Source organism: Pongo abelii, chromosome 4 (genome assembly GCF_028885655.2).
Source record: "Pongo abelii isolate AG06213 chromosome 4, NHGRI_mPonAbe1-v2.0_pri, whole genome shotgun sequence".
Taxonomy (NCBI): Eukaryota; Metazoa; Chordata; class Mammalia; order Primates; family Hominidae; genus Pongo; species Pongo abelii.
Genome location: NC_071989.2, coordinates 99,579,987 through 99,606,136, shown reverse-complemented (window position 1 = coordinate 99,606,136; position 26,150 = coordinate 99,579,987). Strand labels below are relative to the sequence as shown.

The following is a 26,150-nucleotide window of genomic DNA, read 5'->3' as shown; positions in this document are numbered from 1 at the left end:
CCAAGATCGAGCTGTTGCGTTCCAGCCTGGGCAACAGAGCAAGATTCTGTCTCAAAAAAAAAAGTTTAGCCATCTCATCAAATATTTCAGTGTGTTAGATTTGTCCTCAAAATGATGCATTCACAGTCATAAAGTGACTTCAGTAGATTGAGGCATCATACCCAAACATGACAACATTTACAGGAAGACAGACACTATCTCTTTCTTAAGTCTCTCTTTAAGACTGATGGAGCAACGGAATGTTTTTCAGAAGTGCCCCCAGACTATCTTTCATATATCAATGGCCAGAATTGGCCGTTCCTAAACTAATTCCTGGCAAGAAGGAATAGAAACACTTTGCCTTGGAGTAATCATTCAGAGTTACCATATCATAACCTTTAAGTCTGATTTGTCTCAATCTGACCAAATGTGTAATAGTGAGATACCTTTCCAAGATCCATAGCTGGAAGTTAAATTACTGAGCACATCAACTCCAACTCTTAGTGGCTTGCATGAATTTATTTAAATAAGCAGCTCAGTTTATTAAGGTGATAACTCTCCTATCCCCATTGCTCCATGGTCTGAAATGTGAATGAGTGATATACATGAATGACTCCATTTCCAAGTATAACTGCTAACATATTTTTTTACTTTCTGTTTTAAATTTTACTTTAAGTTCTGGGATGCATATGCAGAATGTGCAGGTTTGTTACATAGGTATACGTGTGCCATAGTGGTTTGCTGTACCTATCAACCCATCATCTAGGTTTTAAGCTCCTCATGAATTAGATATTTGTCTCAATGCTCTCCTTTCCCCTTACCGCCTAACCCCCGACAGGCTCCTGTGTGTGATGTTCACCTCCGTGTGTCCATGTGTTCTCATTGTTAGACTTAGAACCAATCCAAATGTCCATCAGTGATAGACTGGATAAAGAAAATGTGGCACATATATACCATGGAATACTATGCAGCCATAAAAAAGAATACATTCATGTCCTTTGACATGAATGAAGTTGGAAGCCATCATTCTCAGCAAACTAACACAGGAACAGAAAACCAAACACCACACGTTCTCACTCATAAGTGGGAGTTGAACTACTGGCATTTTTCTGGTCTGTTTCTACCTACAGAATTTCAGTGTGTGGGACTTCCATGCTGGAATGCATGTGCCAATTCCTCTACAATCTGCTCAGATCCCTCTTGGTAGATGCTATCCTGGTATAGAAGCAGAGAGGTAGCAGATAGGAGAACAATACTCTGCCTACCTTTCAGATTAACACCCGCATGGTAGAAGATGATGGACAACGGGCTTAAATAGAGAGCGGATTATGTTTCAATAAATTTAAAATAAAGTAGAGAATTAAGTAGAACTCAGCAAATTGATTTACTTTGGCTATATGATGGAAATTCTTAGCTTTTCTCCCATGATGGAATAAATATCATAAACTCAATTAAACATCGAAGATTCCAAAGAAGTCATACTCATCTACAACATTTTCCAAGCCTCAATGGGCAAAGCTATTCAAATTGGGTGTAATGGGCATTCCTGATATCAATAATGGCCTCTCTCTTTTTATCCTAAAGCCATCTTTCTCTCTACTCTCAAGTCCACTTAAAATATTTCACAAGGATTTCCTACACAGATGACTAACAGTTTTTGAACACACGCTATGTATAAAGCACTAGGTCACACAAGTTATGTTATTTAATTCACATAACCATGCGACACGGGCATGCATACTTTCATTTTACTGATGGAAACTGAGGCTGAGAAAAATGGAGTTTTTGTACAAGATTACCAAGTAATTGGCTGAGCCAAGCTATGAACCTATATCGATCAACCTTATACAAACTCTCATTGGGTAGAAAATGGAATTTTATGGAATTAAAACATTTTTTATTTCATACGTAATTCCAAAATGGGGTCTCCTACTTACAAAAACTTTGCCAGCTCCTAGTGTATAGGATCAAAGTGTTATAAAGACAGCTGAAGTGTGTTCAGTAACTGTTATCAGTCAGGCATAACAGTTTATGCTGTGGTAATAAACAACAACAGAAAGTTTCTTACTTGGAAATAATACCAAGCATCTGAGCTCCCATGTCATTATTCAGAGTAATTCTGATGCCCTTGCCTACCTTAAGGGAATGAAAAGTCATAATTCTTTTTGCATGTCCACATGAAGCAGAGATCCAGAAGTACTGGTGAACATTAGGGATGTCTATATATTAACCACTTGGATAATCTGTGCTCTTTATTTCTTTGAAGGTGGATTCACAGAGTTGAGGAGCAACCTCTGCCTAATAACACGGAAAACAGAAATTTATTTGGCCATCTTTGCATAGCTAGTTCCATCTTCCTACATCATATATTGCATTTGTGGGTGCTGCATTTAAATAAGGTCTGAAATGGGTCTTTCTACATATACACTGCAAATGAAATCTGTTGTCAAAAGCCAAAAATAGAAACCTTTGAGAAAAATAGATATACTTAGCCTAGAAAGAATAATTTTATCATAAAGGAACTTCCTAAATAAAAGAGGCAGATATATTTATTTATCTTTATTCCTCACTTTTCTTTAAAACACTTTATATACTTTATCATTTTTAAAGTTACAAAAGAAATGTGCCCATGCCGTATCATGCTAAATAATACAAACACATTAAAATGTTATTAGACAACACTTCCCCAGCTCTGCTACCTCTGAGTTACCCAATGTTAAAATTTTAGTGTGCATTATTTGAGATATGCCTCTATGCTTATAATAATATGGAGGGATTTTTCTCTTAACAAAAATTGGTTCATATAATACCCATTTTTCTACAACTGCTCTTTTCTATATCAAGTGCATATTTTCAGATCAGGATATATTAATTTGACTCATTCATACTAATAGCTACAACATATTCCCAATTAAAATTGTACTTTAACTTCTGCAATGATGTACCATTCATCTATTTGCAGATATCTAGATTATGTCCAGGTTTTTGCCATTATAACCGATGGTAAAATAAATCCCATTGTATATGTTTTATGTTTTATTTTATAAAAATTCCTAAAAATGAAGAGGCTGGGTCAAAAGATATATGCATATGTTTAAATTAAATAAGGTCACGTTATTTTCCAAGTGTTTACCGTACTCACATACATCATTTATTGTTGATATGGTTTGGCTCTGTGTCTTTACCCAAATCTCAAGTGAAATTCTAATCCCCATGCGTTGAAAGAGATCCCTGATGTGAGGTGATTGGATCATGTGGTAGGATTTCCCATATGCTATTCTCATGATAGTGAGTGAGTTCTCACGAGATCTGATGGTTTAAAAGTGTGGCAATTCCCCCCTCGTGCTCTCTCTCTTTCTCCTTCCACTTTGTGAAGAAGGCTCTTGCTTCTCCTTCACCTTCCACCATGATTGTAAGTTTCCTGAGGCCTCCTCAGCCATGTGGAACTGTGAAAAAATTAAACTTCTTTTCTTTATAAATTACCCAGTCTCAAGTAATTCTTCGTAGCAGTGTGAAAATGGGCTAATACAATTGTCTAGCTTGGATTCTATCTCAGAGGTATAAATGGTAGGTGTGTTTCTCTTGTATCTCTATAAAATTTATGGCATCTAAAGATTTGCTTGTAACTTTTATTTTTGCTCATCAAATATAAATATAAGTTATCTCAAGAAGTAATCTAAGGAGGGAAAATTGAGAGAACAGCTGATAAAGAGATAAGGGGTAACTAAATTTTGAGGCATTCTACTTCGCTAGAATATACATGAAATCTTGACAATTTCTTTTTTACTTAACCAACTAAGTATAGTTCAAAGATCCCCACATCATGACAAGAGACATGTCCCAAGAGAATACTCATTATTTCTTCAGAGGTTGATACACATTCAAACAAAGGATACTTGTGGTAATCTATTCTGTCTACATGGACCTTATTAACCTAGAAGAAGATCAAGTATCCTGTTTTAAAAGAAATTCTGCATTTATAAATTGCAAAAACATTTTATCTTCTAAAATATGTATAATTGAGTCTCAATATAATTTCAGAAGTAAAACAAAGAGAAAATCAAAATCAGAATTGTATGCCACAGCCTGAATATCATGGCCAAAAGGATAAATAAAATTAAGGACATTTAAGAACTGACACCACAAAACATAATCAGAAGAAGGAAGTGTTTTCCCCCTCTATTTTTCTATGCCATCATCATCAATGGTCAATTACAACAATTCATTAGAGCACTACAGTAATCAGAGTTAATTGGTAGATTTCACTTTTGTGTGGCCAGTGAGCTATGGTCTGTTATGTGATCATAGGCTCTGACTCAATCTCTTGTATATCTCTGTATGTTTTCCAGGGTCTGAAGATGCTTGAGGACAATGAACAGATTAGAATAATTAAAATCCACCACCTAAAGTGGAGAAATGGTGTAATGGTTATATAAAAAGCATGTCTTACTAAGAAAAATTAAGCAGCAATATATTCTGATCTGGTGAAGAACAGCAAGTTAAACATGACAAAATTCCTGGCTTAAATGATTAAAAGTTCAAAATCAACCTTCTAAAGTTTTATGTCATTTTTACATACCATGGTGTTTTAAAATCCAGCCAAACATATTCCCTTCAACATTACTATGAAACTACATATTGTATATTCCATTCCTAGTCTTCGATAGGACTTCCCAGAAACAGACTCTAACATAAGCCACACTTGCAAGTGGATTTATTAAGAAAGACTTCCCAGGAGAAACCTAGAAGGGAGTCAGGGATGCAGGGTACAGAAACAAGAAGCAGTTAAGTAATGGAAGATTTCAGGCAAGCTCCCACAGAGGGTAACTTCAGACTGATCTTGCAAGGAAATTCTGGGACATAAGTTTATCATAAGATTGTCCTCTCTGGATGTAAGAAAGCTGGGATTTCATGAGTCAGTCAATCATTGGCTTATGTGCTCCTAAGTAGCTCCAGTAACTCGAGGGCAGTCCTCTGAAGAGAATCGCAAGTGCATGCTGTTAGACGCAAAAACACACGGAAAGTGAGAAAATGGTGTACAGAGATTGTAAATGGGATCTGCAGGGGTCTGAGTAGAACACTGGCAGTGCTGGCTGCAATCTCAAATATCTTTTTAACATCACCCAGAAAATTTCAAAATCAAGCATTCCCTGTATCTGTCTCTTTAAATTGGGTTATGCTATAGTTTAAAAGAAAAATAAAATCCCTCAATGGCTTAAAATAAAGAAAGTTAATTTTTGTTCAGGATACAATTAGAGGCCAGCGGTGGGGGGGCTCTGATCAATGAACTGATTCAAGGATCGAGGTTCTGACAGTGAGCCATCATCTTAAATGTTATCAGCTACTGCACCAAAGAGTATAACTCTAGAAGATTCTGCACTGGTAAGGCTCCGAATTGACACACGTTACTTTCGCTAATAACTCATTGAGTGGAACTGGTTTCATGTCCCCCTTCCTGCAAGCACAGCAGGACCTGAAAGTGATGTAATTGCACAGGCTTGAATGGTGAAAAGTTGGAAATGCTGAGCAAGTTAATAACCAACACACTACCTGATTAACTCAATATCTAAACAATCGTTCTTGAATAAGGCAGGGTTATAAATAAGTAAAAATTTTACTTCAATTTTTAAATTGGAATTAAATTGTTTAAATTGTAGAATTAATTATAAAAATTAAAAATTTTCAAATTGAAATTATAAAGTTAAGAAACATACAGATGGCTCAAAAAGATGAGATAATTTCTGCATTATATTTGGTGGAGTTGATTTCTGTTAAATTACAAATTGGAAAGTAGTAGACTGGAGATCATATTGAAATAGAGAATATTAGATAATGAAATTTAAAATGTAGATATCTTTTTAAAAAACTTATATTAAGAGGAATAGGAAGAAAATCGCAGAAGAGCTAGAAGAAAAGGTATATATATATTTTTCGAGAATAAAGCCAAAATTTCCAAAAATCCCCACATCAGAAATGGTGGACCAGGAAGAAGCACAATAGTAGAAAACAAGTTGGTATTTTGCATGGATGAAAGTTCACTAAAACTACTATAGTATATGTTGTTATGATTAAGCATATACATACAAATAGCTCCTTAAATGATGAGCTGTATGTATCATCATACATATGGTGGCCAGTTTGGAAATCTACAGCTTAACATTAAGTTATGTAATATAAGACAATGTAAGAACAAATATTGGGGACTGGATTTCCAAGGCAATATTGAAGAAGATGGTACCATGTTGAATGGAGGAAAATGTATTATTTTGTAGAAGAGTTACATTTAGAGGTAGATAAATTATTTAATAAGAAACATGATTATATGATGGTAAGATTATACTAGAAATATTTAAGTGTATTTAGAAATCAAGTGTTTGTTAATCAACTGTCAGTTAATGGACAAAATTTATTCAGCATCTACTATGTTAGGTAATATAATCTTAAACTTCCTATTACTTGATATCAGTCAAAATCTCAGTACAGAGAAAAAACATTTAGAATTATCAAGAATATGTAGTCCATTCATACAAGAATTTAGATCTATGGTGACATATGTTTTTTGAAGGAAAGTCTATGCAATTGAAAAAAAAACTCTGCAAATTGCTTTTTATCCTCATTCAAAATAAAAATATGCTTATATTACGTCTAATGGGAAAAATGCATATTCTTATATTTTACATCATGTATTAAAATAGTGTTACTGAGAATATTAGCACTTAATATTCTACCTCTATAGGTAAGTTAATTATCTATCTCTATATGTAACTCTTCTACAAAATAATACATTTTCCTCTGTTCAACATGATACCATCTTCTTCAATATTGCCTTGGAAATTCAATACTAAAATATTTATTGTGGCTGTATTGAGATAATTTACTAATTTCTCATCTTTTACATTGCATAGTGCTTTAGACTTCATTCCTTGATTCAGCAAATATTTATTAAGTGCTTGTTATTAACCAATGTTTATTAATTTAACTTGTTCCACCAGGGTTAGTATCATTATCCCTCCTTTATAGGTGAAGTTATTTACCTATATTAAAACAGTCAATTTCAGAGCTTGTAGGAAAACAACATGTATCAGCACCTATTATGTGCCCTTGCATCTCACTAGCAACCCTGGAGTCATGGAGATGAATAAATAATAATCTCCACTCTTCTCTACCTAAGCCTTTCTTATCCATGGTTGTAGGATTTTCTTAATAAAACCGGTGAGGGAATGGAGAACCTTGTACTTAGGAGCAATGTTGCCGTCAGTTTCCGAGAAGTATCAGAGGAATGTAAGCTGAAATGAAGTTCTATTTTGAAGTAGCTGAAGTTGAAGCTTTGGGACCATTTACAGAGATGATGTTGCTCCTCATTTCTTCGACAGAATTTCAGAGATTCTGAAATCTCTCCTTGCACCAGCTGGACCATCAAAGGGTGCCATGACTGGATCACATATTATAAATACTCCCTTCCCACAAAAATACCTTTTATTAGATTGTACCATGGCAAGATAGCATTTCCCAATATTTAGAAACTCCTTACTCTGTGATAAATGTTTTCAATTTTTCTTTCTTCCAAAATAAAAATATATAAAAATGTGTTTCCTAACCTTGGTTTCATGAATAGTTAATATGCATCTTCAAAGCAACTCATTTCCTTATACTTTGGAGATATTGATCACATTTCCCACTTTTGATTGGTTTCTAAAAAGCTTAAAGTCAAATTTGTGGTCTACCTTTAGCACGTGTATAGAACTTCAGGGCAAATATTTTATGTACCAACCTCACGCTGGCTGGATTTTACTTTTTTAATTTTTACTCTCCTTTTCCTTTGGCTTTCTTACACATTTAAAATTCATTTTGTCTTGCATGCGGGTTTATAAGTTCTAATAAATTATTTTTGTTACAACTCAAAATAATGTTAAATAAGTAACCAAAAACACAGCACTCTGGAATTTATTTTCAAGGAACATGTTTAGAGCTAATAAAATTTTCTGTTGAAAAGGTTGGAAACAGCAGTAGCAATACAATTCTTGGATCAGTCACTGGAAATAAAGAAGTCCATTCTGAGAAATGCTGTTGGTAAGATAAGAAGTATGTAAGTGAAAGTTTCAGAGATACAAATCATAGGTATAGGCTGAAAAACAGCCCAGATAGCGTTCATGGTTTTACAAGCTGAGCTGTTGGTAGAACCAGTTTTCAACCTTTTTTAGCTCCCATGCTGGGGAACATGGCTATTGACTGTGTATGAAACAAGCACACTGGAAAACTTGAACAGTAGAATATAATTGTATAAGGTGCCAATGGAAGATACACTCTGCACCTAATGACTATAGATTTATTTATAAGGAGAGGCATAACCTGAAATATCTTCCAAACACATTTATCCCAAATCCCGTGAAATGAGGCTAAGAATCTAATAACAACAGCCAAACATAAAGGTCATGGCTTTGGACTTAACTGTAAGTTCTTGAATGATTATATTTATATTTATATATTATATAATATATATCATATAATATATAATACATGAATATATACTATTTGTTATAATATATAAATATATAATACATATTGGTATTATATTTTTTATATTTATATAAAATATAATCATTCAAGAAGGCTGACAATAATTAAGCCCATTGACTTTCATTTACTGGTGAACTGGTAGGCTTCAATTAATCACTAAGTGGGTTGCAGAAATATCTCCCACGCCTCCTTACTTCCATTCTAAAATCGAGAGGCCTTAATTACAAATAAACTATCTATGTATTTTAAAAATTCACTCAGAAATGAGAGCCATTACTATTAACACATCAGAAATAATATTGTATACCTGAACACAGAGAAATTACCTACTTTGTAATCTAAGACGGTTGGCATGATGTTTAACCAGTGTAAAACATGAAGGATATAGACATTTATCCAGAATGAAGGATATAGACATTATCCAGAATACATGTTAAAGAAATTTGTTTTCCATTTTTATAAGGTATTAGTTCATAGCCTTAATAATCCATTTGACAAGCAACCATGTCTGGGAATTATCACGGCATCTAATCCAGGTACTGAGCTTCCTGGAGAGAATCCAGCAGAGCCGTCCTTATAAACCTCCCATAGCCAAGACAAGCAGGGCAGGGATGAAATGCCTGTGATTCAAAATCCAGTTGCCTGAGCTGAAATCCTTCTGCCGAGAAACAGGATTTTTAAAAGGATTAATTTCGATAACGTATGTAATGAACATAGCAACTGAATAAAAGCATTTGATAATTTGCTTTTATTTCTCACTGTGAGAAATTTTAACCTTAACAATCTGCTTATATCTTGTCCATTAAAACTTAATTTAACTTAACTAACATAAAGTATCCCTTAACATGATTTATTAAAGATTTTTATCTTAGATCCTTTGTAGCTCACTTAGATTTAAAGTAATATAAGAATTAAGACCATGAATTCATCAAATATTTTTAAACAAGCATGTTCATAGATCAATTGTGAAATTAAGGACAAAAAAGATTAATAGCAAATAAATATCTGACATCTTTTATAACTATTCTTTATTGAAAATTGTATCATTCAATTCATAAAAGGGGTTTTAGAAAACTACTTTCTCAAGTTAAACATGATCAGATGGGAGGTTTTACTTACATTAATAAATCGAATGAACAGTTTTAATTAAAAACGCATGCTATTTTCAAAATAATGCTGAAGAGTAGATTTCTGATCAATTGTAACTGCCAGATGGGAGATTTTCATAAAAGCTGTTTTGAATATTTCACTTTCATGAGCACATCACTTAAATATGCTGCCTACCAATCTGAAGTACAAATGCTATTCAGAGCATTAAAGTAATGCAATAACTTAAGTACTTTTTTTGTAATTTTTGTTTATAGACTTTAAATATAAAGCATGAAATTCAATAATTGAATTAGCACAGCTCTTTATCAAATTGCTCTAAGTAAATTTCCACAGTAAGCACATTGACGAAGAATTACAATGTGCCTGGTTAATAAGTTAAAGTTGTGCCGAGATGATAATTTGACAAGTGTCATGGATGACTACAGTGAGAAAAAATAATGTGCATTTTCCATAAGATTTTTATTTATATTAAGTTTTATAAAATTAAGTTATGCTGTTATTTATAATTGAATATGTTAGCGTCAGTATAGAGAGGGGGGAGAGTATCATTTATTTGCAACATTTTATATTTGTCTAAAAATAACATTTTGCTTTTTACAAAAGAATTTTGACATTCATCATTTTATCTATTCTCAAAATATCCCAGTGATGTAAGGAAGCTATTACTTACTCCATTTAATAAGTGAGAAAACTGGGAAACATAGAGATTTAAGGCTTTGCCAAAGACAAAACACTAATTAAATAATCTAGGTCTGGAGTCTCTCATCATGATGTTCTGTTTTCACCACTTATCCCACATTTATGAAGGTCAAAAGGGCTGAATTTTACTGATTCCCCAGTTAAATGTGAAAAGAATTAGAATCTAGAAGGAAAAAATGAGAACTCATTTTTTACTTTCCGTTAAAGTTCTTCACAAAGCCGTAGTATGTGATTATTTTTGCTTCTCTCCTCATCAGGAGGAAAAATAAGCAGCAAGAACACTAGTTTCAATGTGATCCATAAAATATCCATAACAGAATCTTTAGGGGCCAGTATCATTTCACATCAGATTAATAATTAGATGCCTTGTTTATAGCTCAGGACTGGGTCGTGTACCTTTTATTTTATTTTGCCTTCATTATTAGCTGTGCTCTCACTTTTGCAAGGAAAGTTGTTTTAAAATTTCTTAGTGAGATTCAAGCAAGGGTTTAGAGAGTTTGCAGAATGAGTTATACAGCATTCCCACTTACCCATGATTTTGCTTTCTGTGGTTTCAGTTACCCACAGTCAACCTCAGTCCAAAAATGCTAAAGTATTTTAAAAGAAAGAGACCACATTCACATAATTTTTATTGCAATATATTGTTATAATTGCTTTATTTTATTATGAGTTACTGTGTTAATCTCTTACTGTGCCTAATTTATAAATTAAACTTTATCATAGGTACATATATATAGGAAAAACTATAGTATATATAGGGTTGGGTACTAGTCACAGTTTCAGGCATCCACTGAGGGTTTTGGAACATATCCTGTGCTGATAAGGAAGGACTCCTATACCAGAGATTTTAGAATTTAGCAGCCACAGTGAAGAACAGGATCAGGAGATCAGGGTATAACACACAAACACAATTAGGAAAGAATTCATTTAGAGATGGGAACCTCTTCAAAAACATGGATATGTGTCTAGAAGGAAAGTCTTAATCTGTAAGTTCAGACCAAAAGCAAAAATATGTCATATGAATTTCTTTCTCTCTGTTCAGACCAAGGATAAATTTTAAAATTCTTGATGGCAATCCCAGAGAAGACCAAAGAGAACAAATGCAGTGAAACAGGCAGTCGATCAGCATCAACAATATCAAACTTCAAATTTCATTTCAATACTTTTAAGGCAAAGTATCCATGCCAGACACTCTGCTGATCATTCTCATATATGTTATCTTAACAATCTTTTTAATATCCATATGGTGTAAATAACAATATTTTCATTTTACAAATGAGGAAACCAAGATCCAATTACTTGAAGTAATTTTTCCAGGTAATAAAAGGTATAAGCAGGATAATTCCTAGGTTTTTGAAAATCAGTGTATTTGTGCTGAACTTCTGGATGTATCTCCACAGTAGAACAGACTTTAATATGAGACCCATGAGCGCATTCTGCAAAAATAATGCAAACTCCTTTTTGAGAACATGGATGTAACCTGTGGCAAGGATTACAGTGTTCCAAGTGTATCAGGAAAGTATATCCGATTCTCTCTGAAAAGATAGCTATGGTATCTCTCCCTCATTCCATTCATGACATAAAAAAACTAACTTGAAATTGATGGTCTTCACTCTGATTCAAAAAGACAACTTGATTACTGCCTGATGACTCATGCTCCAGGACTATTACAATGTGAAATACTTTTTTGTGAAGTCTTCGCAAAGCATTCTCACAGTAAATATACTCAAAATTTTCATACATTTTTATAGTGAAGACACCTCCTATTGTGACTACTTCAATTAGTAGCTTGATCTCAGACTTGGCAAGTGTTTATAGGCAGTTGTTGTATCAGGATTCTGTGAAGAGAGAAATTAAGAAGAACACTATTAATTGCCTCACCATTTTGTTCCCAGCTGTCTTTTACAGGCAATGACAGAAGGATAAGAAAGGTAATTTTCTTGATGAAAGTCAGTAAATTGCCTTTTCATTGACAGAAAAGTTAGGGATGAAATTATCAAAGAGTGCAGTGACTGTGAAAAGTCTCAGGCTAAGGTATAGCTTACATAAAGTTTGCTAAATTACCTTGCAATGATTATGAGTCCAGGCATTGGAAAGTAGTAGTTTCATTTGGGAAGCTCAGCTTCTGTAAGTCTGGAGGGCTGATTCCGTAAGTACCTCCACAGATTGTCATATAAATACCCTAAGGTTAAGGTTTGTCTTGGAAGCTAGAGTAGAATTGATTCTCAAGTTAGTTACTTTTTTCCAGAAAAAGCAGAAGCAAGATGGTGAGGTTATGGGAAAACTTTTTTAAAATCTGAAAAATTTGATGCAGAGGGCAAAAGAGTGGCGTCTGATTAAAATGAGTCTTTACTGCATTACTTAAGTAGATTAAAGGTCAAAGTATACCACTACTATGAAACATTCTCCTACAGCAAAAACTTAACATGGTTAGGATATCTGACACAAACTACTAACTGTTCACAAGCCCTCCTTTTTTCCTTCTGGGCATACCAGTAGACTACATTCCTCAGTCTCCCCTGCTGTTAGGTGGGGCTGTGTGACATTTCACAATAAGGCACATAAAAAAATCCCCAGGAAATCCCCCATGCTCTCGTTATTTTCCCTGGCCTAGCAGCCAGATGCAGAGGATGCATTGGGGGCATTTTGGATCCTAGGAATCCTAGAAATGGCAGAGTCACTAAGTCAAAGGAATGTGAGTTCCCTCAACCCATACTTAACTGAGACATAAGCAAGAAATAGAGTTCTTAGTGATTTAAACCACCGTAATTTGGGGTGCATTTGTTTTGCAAATAGCAACCCCTGACCTGACCAATACAGCAAAAGAGTATCACTTTTATCACCCTACAACTGTAGTTTTCAATGCTCCCAAATTCCTTAATGTTCACATCTCTTACGTTTTAGGAAACAAACTTTGCATGCTTTCTCAGATTCTCTTGACCACCTTTTCTTCTCTCTCTTTCCTGGTCAAGTCCGCATTCATATTAGGTCACTGGTTTACCTCTGGACTTCGATGAAAAGTCCATAATACAAGGGATCTCTGAATGGTACTGACAAGCCAGATTATACAAGCCGTCAGTGTAGGGGTAAAACACTCTGCATAAGATTTGACCAATAGGTAACTTGAGATGGGAGAAAGCTGGGAAGACACATTTCTCCTCCTTTCCCTCTCCTAGGAATGACTCATTCTTACCACACTTCCGAAGAAGTTCTATGTGTTGTGTGAACACATTCACTATGCATCTGGCAGTATCTCTTAGTGACTCATCATGCAATGGTGACCAGTGTTGTAACGTAAGGCATTAAATTTCTCTGCAACGTCCTCGCTTTGCTTCTGTTTTTCATTTATACTTCAGTGGACTTGAATCTTCTAAATAAAACAATAGCATCTTAATGCTTACCTCAGGCTCTGCTTTTTAAAGAATTGAGCTAAATCATCTTATTTGTGTCATTATTGTTTAAGTATCTAGTCTCTTATGTTCTTGTCCTCCCCCAGGTCCCAACCTGACACATCCTTGTCCAAGATCCCATGATTATATAAAGTTTTAGACAACAATAATTATAATCTCATGCACAATGACACAAAAGCTCTAAATATAGGAATACAGAATTTCTGACATGAAACTTTTATAGAGAATCCTGATGATCATCAGGATCAGTGCAAAGAAGTACAAGACCTGTCCTCTGTCTTTATAAAGCCCTGTTTAACAGGTTACAAATTATTAAAAAGATCACTGGACACAGTGAGACATGTGTTATAATACAGGTATATGTTTCAGATTTTATGGGTGGCAAGCTGGATAGATTGTTACAGGAGTCTTTCTCATGTCTCTAAAATCATATTAATAGACAACTAAACAGAAATCCCAGGTAGATTTTTTAAGGCAAATATCATAATTAGATATTTGAGCTACATACTTTTTTAAATTACTGTTCTTATTGGTCTCTTTCCTATAGGTTTACTTTTACTAAGCATACAGTCCTCATCTGACTAGGCAAATCCTTTGAAGTTCAAACACTTACCATCATTTCTGCCTTAGGGAAGTTTTAAAATGAGTTCTCTTTTTTTAGCTTGTAGTTGAACACAAGAAAAAATTAAAAGAGTCTAGAATTAGGTATTAGCTCTATAATTTCATTATGTTGTTTAAATTCCCTGCAGATCAGAAATAACTATATTCAAAATTCAAAGGAGACATATTTCAAAGTCAAAAGTTGTGCCTGTGGAATTTACTAGGAACATTTGTTCTCTTTCACCAGTTCAGATGACCAATAGCCTATTCCATATAAAAATGAAAAGAAAATAATGCATCTGTGAGGTTTCTTCTTTATCAGGCCATCTTCTGATCATTTAACATATATTTTTTCATTTAATTATTACCATTGTCTCATAATGTAGGTTGCATTATCCCTATGGTCTGGAGAGAAAACAGAGACGCAGAAGATTAAACTTTGCGTAAAATCGCATAATGAATCAGTCATTGGGACATACTTCAAACTCAGGTTTTTATATCTAAGTTCACCTAGAACATTAAAAAATACATATATTAACCATTGTAGGCTAAAATACTTCTGAAAATCCAAAAGTACCTGCAGTAGTTTGTTAAAGTGTACTCTTCTAATAAATAGGGTAACACAAAATATACAAAATAATATTTTATTAAATTATACCCTTCTGATCATTCAACTTTTTGAAAACAAACGAAGTGAGGCATAGGTTTCTCAGTAAAAAAAAAAAAAAAAAGAAAAAAAACTCTGGCATGCTTAATAAAGTAACCAATGTTATCTCAATGAACACAAAATATAAGAACATTCTTCTTTCAGTGGGCACTTGGCAACTTTACGGGAAATCAGGCAGCTGGATCACAGCATAGTAAATTATTTAAAATTCAAATATATTCACTTCACATCATACCCTGAAACAAATTCCAGATGTGTTAAAAAGTAAATTTTACTGAAGATTAAGTCAAAGTAAAAAGAAAATTATATTGAATATTTATCAAACCTCTAACAAAGAAATAATTTTCAACGCTTTGAATATGTAAAGAATGCACAAAGGAAAATATCAGTAAATGGTACCATAACATTTAAAATGTGAATATAAAAAAATTTAAAATTTAAACTGAGAAATTTTCCAACAAATGTAGTATTGGTTTAATTACTTGATTTTATTTTTATGCATGTGAAAGATGCATGTGAAACATTCAAACTTTTGATAGAAAAGTCACTAATAATATGACAGATACATGGATAAGAGTTTAAACATATAATTGACATTTAAAGGAAACAATTATCAAATACAGATTTGAAAATGTAAGAACTTTCTTGTAGCCAGAAAACGTAGATTAAAGCAAGTACCATTTGACCTATGGATCTACAAAAATAAATAAGTAAATAAATATCTAACATGCTGGTGAAAGTACAGTGAACTTACCATCCCATTCATTCTTGATGACAACATAAATGAGTATAACTCTTCTAGAAAGCAATTTGACAAATACCTTGTCAAAGGCATTCCCAGTCCTTGGAATCTAGCCTAATGAAATCAGCCAAAATACTGAAAAAGTTAAATATATGAAGGTATAGCATTACACTATGAACAATTTAAAGCACCCCAATGTCTAGTAGTGGAGTAAGGTTTTATTATATTATCACTGATCCACTAGATAAAATTTATGGCTATGTTTAGAATGCTCATTGTAATTACTCTTAAAGAATGAAGACAGGCCAGGCACGGTGGCTCACACGTGTAATCCCAGCACTTTGGGAGGCCGAGGCAGACGGATTACCTGAGGTCAGCTGTTCGAGACCAACCTGGCTAACACAGTGAAACTCCATCTCTACTAAAAAAATACAAAAATTAGCCAGATGTGTTGGGGAGCTCCTATAATCCCAGCTACTGGGGAGGCTGAGGCAGGAGAATTGCTTGAACCCGAGAGGTGGAGTTTGCAGTGAGCAGAGATGGCACCACTGCACCCTAACCTAGGTGACAGAACCGGATTGTTTCTCAAAAAAAAAAAAAAAAAGAATGAAGACAATTGTAATACTTAAAATAAGTATTTATTGATGCAACATAATATGGATGTGTTTGTTATAAGTATACATTTTAAATTGTTTCTAAATAACTGGAGTGGATAACATTAAAATCCTAATAGTAGTTAAATTTTGAATTCACTTTTAACATTTGTCCTATTTTCATAATTTTATTGTTAAAATCTTTTCTGGGGCAGGCTTCTCTACATCTACGTGTGTGTGTGTGTGTGTGTGTGTGTGTGTGTGTGTGTGTGTGTATTTTTTTTTTTTTTTGAGACAAAGTCTTGCTCTGTTGCCCAGGTTGGAGTGCAGTGGCACGATCTCGGCTCACTGCAACCTCTGCCTCCAGGTTCAAGCGATTCTCCTGCCTCAGCCTCCTGAGTAGCTGGGATTACAGGCATGTGCCACCATGCCCGGCTAATTTTTGTATTTTTAGTAGAGACAGGGTTTTGCCATGTTGGCCAGGCTGGTCTTGAACTCCTGGCCTCAAGCAATCTGCCCGCCTCGGCCTCCCAGAGTGCTAGGATTTCAGGGGTGAGCCACCGTGCCTGGCCTACATGTGTATATTTTTAAAGAGGTTACATATCAATACTGTGTTAGAACTGATATGCCAAATGTTGGGATAAGAAATAGCATGATCAAGATGAATAGGTGACAAACAATAAAAGTCAAAACATAAACACTAGGCCAGGCGTGGTGGCTCATACCTATAATCCCAGCACTTTGTGAGGCCAAGGCAGGTAGATCTCCTGAAATCAGAAGTTCGAGACCAGCCTGGCCAACATCGTGAAACCCCATCTCTACTAAAAATACAAAATTAGGGCCGGGCGCAGTGGGTCACACCTGTAATCCCAGCACTTTGGGAGGCCGAGGCAGGCAGATCACTTGAGTCCAGGAGTTCGAGACCAGCCTGGCCAACATTGTGGAACCCCATCTCTACTAAAACTACAAAAAATAGCCAGGCATGGTGGCACACGCCTTTCTAATCCCAGCTACTCAGGAGGCTGAGGCAGTAGAATCACTTGAACCTGGAGGCAGAGGTTGCAGCGAGCCGAGATGGCGTTGCTGCACTCCAACCTGGACAATGGAGTTTTGTCTCAAAAAAACAAATAAATAAATTAGCTGGGCGCAGTGGTGATTTACCAGGTAAACACAGCATTGTGATGCATGCAGTCACAGTAAGTAATATCTAATAACATAGATAATTTATGTTAAATTCACTTATACCATCTAGTGTCATATAGGGTAATGCCCCCAACTTTGCAAATGGTTGTTTTTCAATAAAGAAATTAGAAAATTGTCCTGAGAGAGTTATCACTTTGGCTGGACTCACTAATGCCATCTTCAAAGGCTTACTATGATAATTGACAAACTGGAAGAGGACATCAGCAGCTCTATAACCAATAGCACAGGTGCCAGTAGACCCTTGGTCATCTTAGTCAGTGTGGCCATCTTATTGGAAAAGGTGGTTGCAAAATCAAGGAAATATGAGAGAGTGTAGAGGCTCAGGTGCAGCTGACAGAGGATATGCTCCCAACTCAATTGAGTGGGCCATCACTATTGCTAACATTCTGCAATCCATAACTGAGTGTGTCAAACAGACATGCGTAGACATGCTGGAGACTTTCCCAGTACCCCCGGAAGAGCATGACTATTCCTTACCAGCCCAAGCTATTATTGAGTTCTCTGGTCATCTTTGCAGGTGGTAAGGACAAGTACATCACAAGCAGCAACTGCGCAAACTTTCCCCACACCACCCTGTCCATGTGCTTCAGCGCTTATCTGGAGGGATCACCTCTAGAGTTGACCAAGCTGCACCAGTGGGCAATGCAACAGGCTTATTTTCCCACAACTCATGGCAACACTGGATTCAGTGCAGGTTTGAATGCATCTGCTCCAACTACTTCTCATGAACTCACCATTCCAAATGATTTGATTGGCTGAATAATTTCAGACATCAAGGCACCAAAATCAAGGAGATCCCTCAGAAGTCTGGGGTGCAGATCAAAATTTTGAACCCAGTGGAAGGATCTACCGATAGGCAGGTTACAATCACTGGATCTGCTGCCAGCATTAGTCTGGTTCAATATCTAATAAATGTCAGGCTTTCCTCTGAGACAGGTGGCATGGGGAGCAGCTAAAATAATGTAGATTCATCCATAATTTCTTTCTGCTGTTCACCACCATTCATGATCCTTCTGTGTAGTTCCCGAACAGTCAGTGATTCCAGGTTTTAAATAGTTTGTAAATTTTCTATTTCTACACTTTATTATCCACTCAAGATTTTTTAATTAAAGCCTTTTAATTCCTTTAAAAAATTAGAAAGTTAATTTAGCCAGAGAGAGAGAAAGAGGATAGATATAGACAGACATAACAACAGACAGAAAAATAAATGTCTCCTGTGCCTGAGCATTTTGTATACATAGTTCCACCCCTCTACATGATTATAACAATGTTTCTTGGCTCTAAGTTACTGGAAACAGCTCTCCAACAATAAATCTGCACATCACCTGGGTCTCAGTATGCACGCAGCATGTGCAAGTCAAATTGATTTGAACCTGTTGATATGAGTTGATAAACCTCATAAACACGAGCTGTGAAAATGACTGATACTGACTTTTGAAAAGTTCATTTTTCTTTACATACAAACCAAATATTTTCTATACTCAAATGATATCTTTGAAACCAGGGAGTCATCTGAGTTAGTACAGAGCTTTGCTCTTCCCTCTCACTTCCCTCCGCCTATTGCCATTAGGACAATATAGTAATCGCCACCATTTACTGAACCTTGTGCTTCCTATGTGCCAGGCACTTGGAATCTGCTATTTTATTTGTCTCTTAACAACAAGCTGGTGAGGTCTAGACAATGATTCCTGGAGGAGGTCTAGACAATGATTCCTGGAGGGCTATGCATGACTCTTGAAAACACACTAGCAGCAGCCCTTCCTATCTGCTCATAAAACTCATTGGGCCATCACTCAGAAATGCACTAAGGAAAAAAAATTAAGGATTTATGGTCTGTACTGTGATCTTCTCACACAGGTGATCTAAGAAAAGATGCAAAACCAGACATGAGGAGTAAATTGTTGCAGCAGAAAGAAAATAAGCCTAAAAGTTGTCTATTCCTACTTCCATTGTTTAGTTTGGGTGATTTTAGTTAAATTCATTTAAACTCTTCAACTCTCCAAGCCTCAGGGACCTCATATTCATACATCAAAATGACCACCATTTTAATCAAAGCTTTTTTTTTTTAACTGTAACAGAAACCATATCAGACATTCTTAGGCAAAAGTAAATTTGCCAGAATTATACAGGGATATTGTTAGGAGCATAGCTACATTTTTTTCAGAATTTTGAATCTGAAACTGGAATGTTATCAGGAACCTAAATGGTTCCTTTTTGGGGGCAGAACTCCAACACCCACCAGAAGGCATAAATTTAAACCCTAATTTCACCACTTAATTGTCTCATCCCTTAAACACTTGGGAATTTGATAGTAGTGCTTAACATAGTGCATGGCCCTAAGTAGGGACTCAATAAATGGGGGTTATTTTATCATTATTCTGTCATCAAGAATAATTTGATAATAAACAGTGATATACTTAGCCCCTCAGAGTTGTAAGATCATATTTCATAAATCATTAGGTATGCGGAAGCAGTACAGAGAAATTAAGGTTTTAGGCTGTAGAGTCAGTTTGCTTGTATTACAATTCCAAATCTACTACCTATTAGCTGTGTGACCTTAAGAAAGTAAATACTGACTATGATAATAAGAGCATCTGTTTAAGTGGTGAAGATTAAATGAGGTAATACATAACATTTAGGTTGGATCCTGATGGTAACTGAATTTTCAATAAGTATTAGCTATAAAGTTATTATTTAAAAAAAAACTATGTGTTTAGAAATAACAAATTTTAAGTAAACCAGAGAAATGGAAAACTTGAAAGGAATCAAAAAGCTATTTTAGAACTACCACAACACAGTGGTGTATAATGGGAAAACACAGTCTAACTTGGCCCCTACTTGACTCTTGCTGTCTTGAGTCTTCCCTTTTCTTCCTTTGAAAGTCATCAGGAATAAAGAAATGACTAAGTTGACATAATTTAAATGGCTTCCTATACATTCTAGTGCAGCATCAGCACCACCTGGGAACTTGTTAGAAATGCAAATTCTCTGGCCGTTCCTTAGACTCACTGTATCAGAAGCTCTTTGGAGGGGTAGGGGTGCAGCCCACTGTGTTTCAACAGGCCCTCCTGGTGACTGTCAGAATCACAGAACAGAAGACTCTGGCTATGAATTAGAATCACCTATTGAGCTTAAAAAATATTGATGTGACCACCAGGGCCCTATCCTAAAACAATTGAATTAAAAATCACTGAGGATAGGGCCAGGACATTAATATAAGTATTTTTAAAATATGACAAATTTTCCCTCTATAGCCAGAAAAAGAATCTTTGCAATTATTCTTTCCACACAATCATAATGCAAGTGGTTCAGCAGCCACCACCTAGGTTGTCTCTGAAGAGTATTCAGAATTGGTTCTAAGCTCCTCCAATCCTCACATTACGGATGCTTTAATACTTTAAGATCTCCTCTTTCCCTACCTCAGGTTAACACTCCTTCATGTACATCTAATCCCATCAGGAAACCAGTTCTTAGATCCTTTATTCTTACTGATAAAAATCTCAATCAACCCAGAAGAATATTTTTAAGTGAAATTTTATACGTTAGACAAATGAAATTTCAAACATTAGCCAAATGAAGTGTGTAAGAATTAAGGGCAGGGAAGTGGGGAACCCTTGTCACTATTTCTTTATAAATTACCCAACCTCTTTCCTCAGCTACAATGAATTATAAAGCATTGATTATTACATTGTATTGAGTGGCATACCTTAATGAATACTAACTCATTTCAGTGCTTTTTGACAACCTACCGAATTAACTTAACTGACTGTATTATAAGATCAGCTACTCAGCAGCAGCAAAGGTGCTAATTGGTGCATTTAGTAGCAGTGAAAACACAACCTACAAAGATATTTGGAAGTAGAAAAATGGGAGCGCATTGATAATATGAACTAGAATGATTAGATTTCTGTCTATTACATAGTGCAACAAAAATAAAGCCATTTTAATAGAATCATGTCAAAGGACCTATGTCTCCTGCTTTGAAAACAAATGTGTTGGCTTCCTGTCAACATTTTCAGGGCTTAGCAGCAGGAGGTCATTACCCTTGAACAATGCTCAGTTACACAGACATTATCTCCAATTAACAGGTTTCAACAGTAACAATTTCTCTTTTATTAAAAAGGTGGGTTTTTTTAATGAAAAACTACAAAAGTGATTCCGTAATCTTGTCTCCTTGACTGGGATTAGGATGGTTACATGTACCCTTACACACAAACACACATTTGCACACATCTGAGTCAATAGAGTAGTTTTAATGTCCTTGAACTCTTTTTAAAGAATGATAGACAAATATTCCAATCTTTACATAAACAATTTGCAAAGACAGCTTTTTCATCAAAAAATAGTAAAATAAACCTTTACCCATGTTGATGCAGCTAAGACATTTTGAGTGTTTCAAATTTCCAAAATAAAGTAAGTACAAATGAAACATTTATCAATTATAATGCATTATGTTTTCCGTCTCATTTCAGAAGGTATTATGGTAATAATTCTGGATGATGGCCAGAAGCTCAGAGGAGAATTTTTAACACCCTCTCAATAGACACGTTTATAGCTTTTAACTATGCAGAACACTGGTCTTATCAGCGCATAGCAGGGAAATGATTAAAATATTTCAGGAGAATTCAAACTTGGTTGTCCTTAGGTGGAAACGAAGCATCATTCTGGGCTGAAACCTCCAATTATATAAGATAGGAAGTCACAGAAAGACATCAGATTCGTACACTGTCAGTCTACACGACAGATGGTAGTGTCTGGCAATGCCTTTTTTATAACAGAAAATATTATTATAAAAATATCCACAGAAGACATTTTTAGTTCCCTGACTTAATATGTGGAAAAATTAGAGATTTTTATAGAAATTAGAGGTTTAATACTCAATAGTATGAAACAGTAGTTTTCTTTGAAATCTATGCATTAACTATTCTGTCATTTCTTAGAGAACTTTTTATAGTTGGAAGTCATCTGTTATTTTAATCTCTCTCTTTCTCTCTCTTTCTCACCCATCTATTTAAATTCAACCTAAATCTATATGTTTTTATACAACAGTTAAATCACACTATCGAGTGTTGTGATGTGCTGTAAATCACATTTTAGCCTTCCCCTCTGTTATTACAAAAGAATTGCCTTTATCTCAAAGGGGATATTTCCTTATAGATGAAGTTTCTTGAAGGTAGAATTCTCCTGAGAGCCACACGTTTGAGTGGCATGTTCTTAAGCATATTGCATTATGTGTCAGTATAATTAGCATATTCTTCTGGATTGTAAAAAGTAACAATAGCTGACAGCTGAATATGTAGGGAAATGGTCTGTAAAACTATCTAAGAACTAGGGAATCTAGTCCTTGTGTGGAACAAGCAGGTGTAGCACAGTTTTTGTGATCCTGTTTTGAAAATGAATGGAGGAGGTTTAGACTCCCAGGTGGTGAGACCATTCCTGTCTCATACTCAGACACCATGTTCAGTGTTTATACTGTGGGGTGCAAAGCAAGCCCAGGGGGTGGCTGAAAAAGAGAGAACAGAAATGGAAATATCACTGCCTGGTTTTGGCAAAGTACATAAGATGTATCAATATAGCAATGGAAACATCCCCAAGATTTCAAAGAATCTTACTAACGGGAAAAGGTCACTGTGTTCTCAGAAATGTTATATATTGCTGCAGTGATTATTCTCAAACCAGAGAACTGTAATTCTGGTTCTACTTCATCAGAATGAGCCTGGAAAGGTGGGCAGTTAGATCTGTTGCATAGCTAGGACAAAGATTCAAAATGTGCAAAACTCATCGTTAGGTAGAAATAAGCAACAAAAGCAAAATAGCCACAGGAAACAAAAGAAAAAAAAAAGCTGTTTTGGAGAATTTTATGAGGCAGAGAATGCCCTCTTAATTATACATACTGGAAAGGCATTTCAAGGAATTGAAGGGGTACCAGGATAGTCCACAGGACAGCATGTTTTCTTCCTTCTCTGGAGCGTACTTGTTTTTGTGATCTACTTACTGAATTTCAAACTAAGATGGTAGGAATAATCATGTCTCAGGTCATTCTCACAGCTAGCTTTACTTCTCCTAAACTTTATTTTGTGGATAAAAATTGTTGAAAGATTAAAGGTTTTTATTTTCAAATGAAATTTGGAATTAAAAAATAGTAGACAAAAGCCCTGAAATTTTGAAAATAGAGGAGGAAGGCCTAAGCAGATTTACTACTGAACTAATTACTGACTTTACATATATGTGAGTGTATGTGTGTGTGTGTGTGTGTCACTTTCATCATCTTTCTATCTGTGGCCCTAGCATAGGAAAAGAACACTGCAGCTTGATTTTAAGGGCTCCTACTACTGTCACTGTAACTTTAACTTTCGGACATGTTATTCTTTGCAATATGTCACACCCTCATTCTCCAGACTTCCGTGTGTAAACCTACCAAACCCCTATAGTTTAAAGAAGCCACAGGAAATGACTCAGATAGTATCATATTTATGGTTTAATTTTCCTTTAAATGTATAAACCAATGTAACAGCATCACATGGACTAGACAATATAGTCTTTTACTTTGAACCAAAAGCACACACCCTAGTATCAGCTGTAACTTGATTTCATTCACCTCTCTACTGTCTCAACAACTATTTACTGTGGCAGAATCCCTCTCACAGTAAGAATAACTCATTTAAATGTATATGCCACAAGCTTTTGCCTTTGGAGACAAAGAAGTACAATACAAAAAGCTCCTGTGAAGTCTAGAGCCTCAGATGTCCCATATTTATGTCTAAAATCCTCCATTAGAAACACATCATGTTCTATCGGAGGTTCTCTTTTATAGTACAGACACTTCTAGGAAGTCTAGCTTTTTAAGTCAATACACTTTAGAGAGAAAGTCTTCAGCATTCTTGAATTACAAAAGAAGAGGGTCAAGAAATATCTGGCCGAAGAGTAGGTTGTGGCATCACAAGTACAAACATCTTGACTATGTTGCCTGGGATCAGTTTATATGGGTGGCTACCCATGGTAGGCAGTTTCCAATGTAACAGACCTCTGGGGCCTTGTTCCCTTTTCTGAAATAACTGAAGGTTTTTCTCAAAGACTGCCTTGGAAAATGCCAGTTATCGTGTAGGATTGTTTAACTCTGGATTGATGATTCATTAACATTAATACATCATTTATTTCTTACTTCAACTAATATTTATGAAGGTCCCCAATATGTAGAAGGCATTGTGCTCAACAATAGGAATAACATAGTAATCACCTACAAGAAGAAAAGTGAAGTATAGATTAAATTGGATCTGTATAGGTAATAATTCATTTCAAAACAGGGTTATTTGTGATGTAATGAGTTTCATATTACACTGGATGATTTCTGAAAATCAGAGACTTCTTGGCTAACTCCAGATAACCAGACAACTATCCTTTTCTTGGAGATAGTCAAAAAAAGCACTGGAAGGACTTCATTTTTCCAAATGCTTGGGTTTAATAAGGATGTCCAGATAGTTTATCACAGACTTGTCTCAGTGTGGACTGGACCTAAACCTGAAGCAGTCAATCGTTTACTAAGAACCTCATGTTCAACACACTTTGTGCATGGGACACAAAGAAACGTGAAATTCATTCCCAAGTTGAAATATAGACTATAAGCAGAGAAATACACACAATTAAGTAAATAACTTATGAGTTCTTGAATTCAGGTGAAATACGAGAGAGTATAGGCAATGGAAATTAAAACACTCTGAGTGGAGCATTCATTCAATTTCTGATACTATGAATCTCTGTGTTACAACCCACGTGAATTCCCATTCATTTTCACACCAAATTTATAAAACTTAGCATACATGTTAAAACTCAGAATTCGTGGTTAGTTCATCAAAGCAAGTCCTATTTAAATATCTCTTTATACTCGGAATATAGGACAATGCATTGACTCATAAAGCATAACAAAATAAATACTTTTAAAAAAGTGTTTAAGAACACTTAGAGGACATATAATAATAACCTTATTTTATTTTGGCTGTGCTGGTAATATATAATTTTTCTGAGTTATTCAGTTATAGAAAGATGATAATTAACTACCACAAACCTTATTCACCAATATATAAAAACTGGCAGTACTAGTTACACTCCAATTTGTTAAAGAAATTTTGTAGATCAAAAGTGTAAATATTATATTTGCTCATTGAAAGTCATGTTAAAGCAATTTTGTTTATGAAATCATTGAAGGGAGAGTGAAATGTAAACTTTCTTTTCTAATAAACTCTCAGAGCTCAATCTTGTGTATATAATATTAATGATTTAGAGTTAGAATAAATTTTAGCTATTTGTTGGAAAAGGAAATATATTATGATTGAACACATGTAATCTTTCAAAACCTATCTGGAAACATAAGCCTATGGTTGTATTTTTAATTTCACTTTTATGCAGTTATCCTTTTCATAAGTATTAAAGTTTAAAATTTAAATTATTCACATATTTTAGCAATGTAATTAATGGAAAGCAATGACAGATAGATGATGTGGTTAAGTATGTACACATAATATGTATGCATGTGTGTAAAAAGAGACAGACGGGGGCTGGGCTCCCAGCACTTTGGGAGGCCAAGGTAGGTGAATCTTCTGAGGTCAGGAGTTCAAGACCAGCCTGGCCAACAA

At 35.1% G+C, this 26,150-nt stretch overlaps 1 long non-coding RNA gene and 1 pseudogene across 1 annotated transcript; one reads left to right on the top strand and one right to left on the bottom strand.

The window, feature by feature from the left end:
* Positions 1-11,567: 11,567 nt before the first annotated feature.
* On the bottom strand, positions 11,568-14,890 carry LOC134761489 (uncharacterized). Its single transcript, XR_010140164.1, has 4 exons — positions 14,329-14,890; positions 13,499-13,675; positions 12,370-12,512; positions 11,568-12,143 (listed from the first exon to the last, which is right to left on the bottom strand). It is a non-coding gene; the product is annotated as an uncharacterized LOC134761489 (long non-coding RNA).
* A 2,608-nt stretch (positions 14,891-17,498) lies between these two features.
* On the top strand, positions 17,499-18,476 carry LOC100456821 (poly(rC)-binding protein 2-like; annotated as a pseudogene).
* Positions 18,477-26,150: the final 7,674 nt, after the last annotated feature.